Source organism: Pinus tabuliformis, chromosome 1_1, assembly GCF_031772625.1.
Source record: "Pinus tabuliformis cultivar Carrire ecotype Pingquan chromosome 1_1, CPIR1, whole genome shotgun sequence".
NCBI classification, from domain to species: domain Eukaryota; kingdom Viridiplantae; phylum Streptophyta; class Pinopsida; order Pinales; family Pinaceae; genus Pinus; species Pinus tabuliformis.
The window spans coordinates 786,624,345-786,633,262 of NC_142297.1; the positions used below are offsets into that span (position 1 = coordinate 786,624,345).

General features: G+C 33.3%; 1 pseudogene across 1 annotated transcript; it reads right to left on the reverse strand.

The window, feature by feature from the left end:
* Positions 1–4,838: 4,838 nt before the first annotated feature.
* LOC149216352 (patatin-like protein 6 pseudogene) lies at positions 4,839–6,064 on the reverse strand (annotated as a pseudogene). Its single transcript, XR_016250086.1, has 2 exons — positions 5,891–6,064; positions 4,839–5,712 (listed from the first exon to the last, which is right to left on the reverse strand). The product of XR_016250086.1 is annotated as a patatin-like protein 6 pseudogene (transcript).
* Between the last annotated feature and the right edge of the window lie 2,854 nt (positions 6,065–8,918).

The window sequence follows — 8,918 nt, forward strand, 5'->3', positions numbered from 1 at the left end:
ATTGATCTTTATTGTATCTTCAAATTTCCCATCCATATAAACTTTTTAATGAAAAGGATAAATATTTAAACTTTAAAATTATAACTTTATTTATTATCTTTTAATAGGAAGGTTAATTTTTTTAGGCAAGTCAAATTTTTTATATTATCAAAATCGTACATAAAATACAACCTTGAAGAGTTGGAAATATTTGTGTCCATAAACAAATTTCAGATAGAGAGACCCTATGGAAAGTGTTTGTTCATGAAAGGGAAACTGGGCAATCTCCCTAAGAGTAGATTTGTCAGTAGCCCAAAAAGGACAAAACAATCCTGAGGAGATTATTGTAGGGACCATATACCCATGACAAGGAAACCATATGATCTCTTGATGAGTTCAAGTGCATCACATTGACTATAAGACAACAAAACTAAAATGAACCTATTGGAAACTAGACAGTTTGGAGCAACAAAATAACATGAGAATGAAAACCACAAAGAGTAATAATTTTGGATATTCATCGTGCCTTGGTGGGGCTAGACCCTTTCCTGGTCATATTTGGGTTGGGTTGGATGTGTTGGCTCCATTGGGACCTTGCTACATTAATCTTTCTCCCTTCTGGCTTGTTCCTATTGCTCTACATACAAGAATGGGTCATTGTATCCCTCTTGTAGCCAGGGAGGACGATCCCATTCAATGTAAGCACTGTAAAATTCCTCATGTCTCTTGAAAGGTTCTCCCTTATATGTGCCTTCGACACCAGCCTAAATGGACAGGTTCGGTGGTTGTTACACAAGCTCAAGTTAGTTATGGTTGTCTGTCACCTTTTGGTTCTTTGCTTGTGATTCTGATTGCCCCAAATGAGATGGTATTCGCTTCAAACCTATCGTGGGAATTGGAAGATGTCAAAGGAGGAGGAAAGGGGATCCTCATTGCCCTAGCCAGGTTCCTAAGCATTGTGCGTGTATGGACCAGAAAGGCAATGGCATTCACCATTATGCTCTTGAAGCTTTCTCTGGTTTATTCCTATTCCCTAAGTTTCCTAGCAAGTAGATTGCTGACAGCCCTAAAAGCACTATTAATGTTTTGTCTCTCCTCTGCCTCCATGGCAACCACAAGTCAGCGTATGTGCACTGGAATATCCTTATCAAATTGTTCCTTAGCCTGAGCATGCCAGGTTGAGGAACAATGACGTCCTCGTCCCACACTACCCCTTGTGGCTTGGGCTCTCTCTCTCACCATGATAATCAGAATGTTGTTCTTCCCTCTGGTTCATTGAAGTCATATGTGTTCCACAATTCCAAACCACCAGAAATTGAACCCTCTTAGCACCATGAGTCTATAAGAAGGAATGTCTGGCTCAATAATGTCCAAATCCATATCATGCAGAGGGCGTAAACGTGTTGTCCTCAACTGAGTGCTCATGGTCTGGTTGCATTGATTGTGGCTTGAGGTGAGGTCAAGAAATGGCTGCCACCTTACCATTTCCCTTATGTCATCATGTAGCGCGATCATGTGATAGCTACCCCATCTAAAGAGTTTTACAATGAACTAGATTCGAGAAAATAATGATAGTCATTCTCTGAAATTCAATATTAAATTTTAATTTTTCATTTATCAAGTCTTTGTTCCTTTGATCAAAATAAATTTAAAATCAAATTTGAATCAAAGTATTAATAAAAAAAACATTCTTAATCTCTTATAATTCAAGAGCTAGATTTTTTTTTTGTAAGTTGCGGTGTTGCTCTTCTTTTTCTATTACTTTAAATAAAAAACAAAACAGTATATATTTGGTTGACTTCAACTCGCCCTCTTGGGGAAACCAAGTTTTTCAGCCACCTAAAGTTCTTAATAGCCGACCAAAAATAGAAGTTCCAGATTCTGATTATCCATGCTAAATAAACTAAACAGCTAGATTTATGTGAACTCATATATAAATTAAAACCATATAAATGTTATGCTAGTTAACTTTTTTCATTTTAATGCTTTAGTTCTTAATTCAAGAGCTAGATTTATGTGAACTCATATATAAATTAAAACCATATAAATGCTATGCTAGTTAACTTTTTTCGTTTTAACGCTTTAGTTTGATTGTTAAATAAAACTATGTGAAAAACAAAAAAAACAAAAACAAAAGCAAAAAAACATTATATTACTAGCAATTGTCCCAAAAGGTACAAAGAGAGGCCAATAGGATTATTAAATTCGAATTGTTGAATTTTTCTAGAAGAGTTATAATAGAGAAGGCAAAAGATAACAGTGTTTTAATTGCCATATGCAAGGCCTTCACAGATTGCCCCATGACAGCATAAAAGGAACTAACAATATAAAATAGGCATCCATAACAGCAAAGGTAAAAGAGCAGCAAACAAACATTCATCCAAAAAATTGCAATAGGGAAATAGCCAAACAATATATATCTTCTTCCATTAATCATAGAATTTATTAATAGTGTGGTGACATTTAAATGGGGGTTATAGTGGTGGGTATTGCTAAATTCTATCACCACACTATTATTAATGCATGTCACCACACTATTAGTATTGCTAATTGCAATGGGGGTTATATTTCCGAAATTATTGTATAATAGATTTTAAAATAATAATAATAATAATAATAATAATCAAGAATATATTATTTTTATGTTTTATTTCAAAAAATCACGATTTTTTTTTTAAATAGAATGAAATTGATATTTGATTTAAAAACTCTAAAAAGTCTGAACACTCGCTATGGAGATGACTGGCTGTTAATTAAACTCATAAAATGTAATGTGAGAGAAAACTAATTTGTAGCTCATGATATTTTGAAATAAAAATTACAATGTGTGATCGTATAAAAACAAATACATTTTCATATATCATATGATAAATGGGAAATCACTATAAATTTGCTACTGTAATTTTTTTTCCAACCAACCCTAAAACAAGTCTTACTATTTGTTTCATTGCCAATATGAGTAGAAAAAGAGATATTGTAACCTTTATAGAGATACAAGGTTCATCTTATTTTACCTTAAATGTATTTCTTTCAAAAACCCAATAAAAAATGGTCAGAACAATTTTTTTAATTATTTGGTTATATTGTACCTTTATTCTCAAACAACTTTGCCTTTCTAGCTTACCAAATTCCGAAAAACTCTATATATTTTGAAATTTCAATTTTTAAATATCAATGAATGAGATCTTCTTTACTATAGGTTGCTTTCTAAACATTTTCATACCTATTACTTTTTTATTTTCAACAATACTTCTTTCATAAAATTATATGATACTGTAAAACAAGAATTTATTTTAAAATGTAATAGAGGCAAGTAATATTTTTTTGATGTATTAAATTTTGCTTTTACAAAATAATCTATTATAAAAAATTATTATTAAAAAACTATATAAATAATTAAATATTAAAAAAATTCTAAATTAAAATTAATTTTAAAAAATTGATTATACATACATAGCCAAAAAGTATAAATGAGATCATAAATAAAATCCTATATTATAATTGTTTCAGTTAGTAGAGTATTTTATATGGTTAAAAATATAGTATAGTCATAAATTAAATTAAATAGTGAATAATCTCTGTGGAATATTTTAAAACAATTTTTAAAAGTTAAATTCTTATCATTTATCTCATAATTATTGATAAATAAATTAAAATTTTGAAAATCTCATTTAATTTTAAAATAAATATTCTTATAAATATAATTAATTAATAAAAGCATGTTTTCCCTTCTAAATAAATTAACAAAAGGTAAAGTATGTATACGTGGAGGTGAATCCCTTGTCTCACAAACAAAACAGATAATAATAATAATTAAGTAATAATATTTTTTAATATTTTAATATAATTTAAATATTAATATTTCTTACCAATTATTTATTTTATATTTAAATATATATGTTTTTAATATTATTATTATTATTATTAAAAAAGTAACTTTGTAAAGAGAAAAACAATTTTAACATTTGTGTTTCAAAGCATAAAGAAATATGTGATAAGTTTGATAAGTTTTTTTAATTTCATCGTATATTTATATTACTGAAAAATTGATATTGCATTCATAGCTTGTATCTCCTAAAAATTCTCAAGAATCCCGTCTTCCAAAAATTCTCTAGAATCCCGTATTCCATTTGTAGGGGCAATATTCACCACCTTGGACCCTTTCAGTACCACCTATTGTGGGGGCAATATTCACCACATTGGACCCTTTCAGTACCACCTATTCCATTTGTAGGGGCAATATTCACCACCTTGTACCCTTTCAGTACCACCTAAGGTCACTGGGTTAAATTCCCAAATTATTCCAAGAAAACATACAAAAGTTACTAAACAAGCTAGATAAACAAGACATTGCCAATAAGTAATTACGTGCCTAAGTGATGAGCTGTGAGTCATAAGAAAGGGAGAAACCATTTTCACATTTCGCAGCTTTAACATTTCAAAGCACAAAGAAATATGTGATGAGTTGTAAGTCATAAAGTCCACAAGTCTATGCCCCAGGTCCTTTTTCTACCACTGTTAGACTGATAAAAGTAAAAAGTACGTACAGATCAGTGTCTACAGTGACATGTAAAACAAAGTCAATCAGTGTCCACAGAGACATGTAAAACAAAGTCAAACATTTTCAGAAGATAAAAAGATAAACATCTCTCTGATCCTTAGAGTGATGGATACCGGGTGTGAAACCAACCAAAAAAATCCAATGCAACTGTATAAGCTTTGAAGCTTTAAATATATGAAGAAAATGGTTAAAAAAATCTTTAAAAAACTAAAAGGTAAACTGTTTATATTGAAATGGAGAAACATCAAAATCCATCACAAAAATACTCCAGTTATTCTTCATTGTTCAGAGGTCAAACTAACCAAAAAAAAATCATATTTCATTGCAAGAATCTGATGAATTTGATGTGATTGAACTAGTAAGGAAATTACAAGGGAAATGCTAATTCAGCATAAAATATTTCACTTCATGTGTAAGTTTGTCAGTCATACGGAGACATTCCCAATCCTCTACAGTGTACGAAGGCCTTCACACATTAATGATCAATCCAACCAAATACCATTATATAGTTACAGTGAACAGTCACGCCCACACGTATAGTCATATTAGGACCATAATGTACAGACAGCAAACAGCACAGCTGGGCTCGGATCTCAGATTTTTATCGCTTGCAAGCCGGCGGCTATGGCTAATCGTAAAACCTATCTAACAACGCCGTTAATCATCTACTTCCGGTCACTAATTGCAGCTCGCAAAAACCATCTAACAACGCCGTTAATTAGCTACATCCAGTAGCCGCAAAAACTATCTAACAAACACCGTTAATTACCTACTTGGCCCATCAATATAAAACACTAAAAAATTGCAGAGGGTGCCTGCATTCCGGATTTTTTTCTCCCTTCCTGTCAAAACAAGTCATTTTGAAGAATGATTGGGAATTGTTAGGGCGATATGCGTGCGGAGCTCGATAGTGAGCTTGGAGGGCTCGGCTGCTTCAGCAGTACAGTGGGAATGGGCCTCGAAAGTCTTGACAGATGCTCTGCAACCACCTGTTCGGCGAGCCAGTCGAGCCTCTCGGCGTTGCTGAGGGAGAGCTTTCGTTTTCCTCCGAAGGGGAGAGACTCCAGGCTCTTTTGCTTCAATATGCCGTCTGCAAAATTGATCAGCATCTTCACATTTTCTTCGCTCGGATCGTCGGCATCGCCCATGCATTTCTCCGGGAATCCGCTCCCCTGTAAATACCCAAAGCACGATCTTGTTCAGAAAACAAGAAATGGGTATAAATTAAAAAAAACGCATCTTGAAATTTGCTGTTGTTAGGACAATTAAGTTACAATCTACTCCAGTTTTGATTTCTTGATCTTTTCACAGAACCTCTACAGTAACGTGAGACGTGCAGTTTCAGGTTACCTGAATCCTGACGTAATTGCGCCTGCTTTGCCCGAATGCCATGCTCATGGCGTGATCAACATTGTCTGACACCGCATCGCCCACGATTTTGAAGATGGGCTTAGCCCAGTGGGCAGCCCCCCATCGCTTCACCTTGTCGTAATCGTATGCCCGATCGAACTGCCCGGTTCCCATTGAAAGCACCAGCAAATCCTCCCTGACTCACACAAATGCTTGCCAAAAGTTAGGGGTTAGGGAAGAAGAACAGCGACAACAATTTGCAGTGAAAAAATAGTAAAAATATCTTTAAGAGTGACATAAAAGAATGGGAAAAAGTAGTAATGTAACTCAACAGATATTTGGAAAAAGCAGTCACACTTGAAATCAACGGTTGAAAGTGTCTTACTTGATCCAACGGAGAAGAATGGGAAAAAGTAGTAATGCAACTCAACAGATATTTGGAAAAAGCAGTCACACTTGAAATCAACTGTTGAAAGTGTCTTACTTGATCCAACGGAGCAAAGTAAAAGTGTTGACGATTGTTGATGCATAGAAAAGCCTATCGACCTAAATATAGAAAACCCTCATTTCCTAAACATAACAATGAGATTTATATATTAATTATATCGAATAATCGTAATTAAAAAAGAGAAAAATATAAAAATAGATACTATGGAAATAAAACATACATATATCACCCTCCATAAAAACACTTATATATAAATGAAAAACACCAAACACATAATAATCCTTTCAGATCATCAAAGACATGAAAATTTCTTTCTACACCATAAAACAATTCTAATGATAACCATCCTTAAAATCTATACAAACGATTCAAATTTCAAAGAAACCTACACTAGCGTCTAATTTTTTTTTAATGTGAAGTAAATATAAGACAGCAAGAGGGTTTGATAAGGTGGTTGGTTTGATAGGGTGGTTAGTTATTAGAATTTAATTTCAATGGTGAGATAATCTAAAATTAAATATAATTGTATATACACAAATTTTGCATAGAGCTGGAGAGCCTGAGCCTGATAACAAGTATTTTAAACATTTTATTTTAATAACAAATTTAAACATGTTATTTTTGGATTTCTCGACCATTAATGTTTATAATTTTACCCTTTTTTAAACTTGGTTTTTAATAGAATTATTCATAAATATGTGAACCAAAAAAAATTAAAAAGTAAAATGTTTAGCTTAAAATAAAATATGTTCCATTAAAAAAAAGTGAGATAGAAAATAATGCAAACAAAAAACATATAATTGATAATAAAACTAACCAAAATTTGAAAAGCAAAATGTTCAACTTAAAATAAAATATGTTCTATTAAAAAAAGTTGGATAGAAAATGATGCAAACAAAAAATATATAATTGATAATAAAACTAACCATAATAAATTTAATAGAAAACATGTATTCTTTAAGAAGAGTTATTCATTGTAATAAACAAAAGAATTTGAATTTTTTATTAGAAAATGATGCAAACAAAAAACATAAGATTCAGATACCATTACCAGGGTCCATCGAAAGTATGCAACATGGGTACTCCTTGGATGAGGAATTAAATTTTGCATCCAAGAAGTACTCCCACTTGAAATTTGAGTAAAACGTTAAGAAGATAAGTTGAAAAAGTAGTTTTACAATTTTTTAATCTTTTTACTTTTTTACTCCAAAAATGGTGAATTATCCTCATGTTGACATAATCATCTTGAATCCTATTGGCTCTTATAAAGTTTATTTTGTTTGTACTTTTTTCTTAGGAGGCCCATTTTAGACCTCAAATTTCCTCTAATGCCTAAGCAAGAGCCTAAGAACGAGTCCTACTAGACTAGCCACACTCCCTAACGCCTTAACAGTGATGGCCTCGTTGTCAATGCATCATAAACCAGAAAATCCACAACACTTTGTAAACCTCAAGAAGGAGAAGGCCACAGACGTGCTTCCCCAAAGACCAAAGACAATTACACTTCAAGAATACAGACTAAGTTTCCTGCAATTATAGGGGTCAAGACTCTCCCCACTTCTTCAAAACCACATACCAGATACCTCACTTGAAACCCCTACAAGAAAATTAAAAAATACCAGCACAGAACCAACACACCAGAGCCTCCGCCACAAAAGAAAGGTGCACAAGAGGTGAAGGTGATGGACAATCATCCCATACAAAGACACAAAATTCAAGAGGGGGGAATTTTGATTGAGTCAGCAGGGTACCCATTAACTCAACTAGAAAAGGGATAATAAGCCCCGAAAACACCAGGCAACTAATAATAACTAGATGACCATACATACAAATCCAGAGCCATAGGGTTACCTCAGTATGCAGGTTGGAACAAAAGAGAAAGCCAAACCCCAGACTAGCTCCAAAATATTGAGCCACAGTGACCCTCTGAACACTACTAGGCTTTGCACGACTATCAAAGGCCAACTTCTCACCAACTTTCGTTTTAAGATTGGTGACCACCGAGCAATGACCAAATACAAGTGCACCCTGAGACGAAAAGCTTTCGCCTTTGTGAGGAAGCACACAAAAAACCTTTAGAAACCCTTTTATGTTCCAAGCTTTCCTTTGCAGACTCCCTCAAAACCAAGCTAATGCCTTTAGCCAAACCATAACTCAAACTCGCAGCGATACCGAAGAGGCTCTCATGTGACCCACGCTTGCCCTGCTCCACATACATTCGTGAATAAACCATTTGAAGGATCTAGAAATTGCAGGCTAACAACATGAGTCATAATGACAAGAATCATCCTTCGCACATATAAAGCATGAGGGCAAGTCACGCCACCCCTTCTTAATGATTTTAAGAATCAGTCAGGTAGCAACGACTCCAATCCCCTCACTTATGTGATAAGCCTCTACCCCACCCAAGAATATTGAACTTTTATTTATATATTATAAAATTATCATTTTATTATATTTATTTTTTTAAAATTTACCATTATTGGTGTTATGGCTTATCATCATTATGAATATTTACATATAATTTTTGTTTCAATTGGTTTGTCGTCAGTCCCCTTCTTAATGATTTTAGGAATCAGT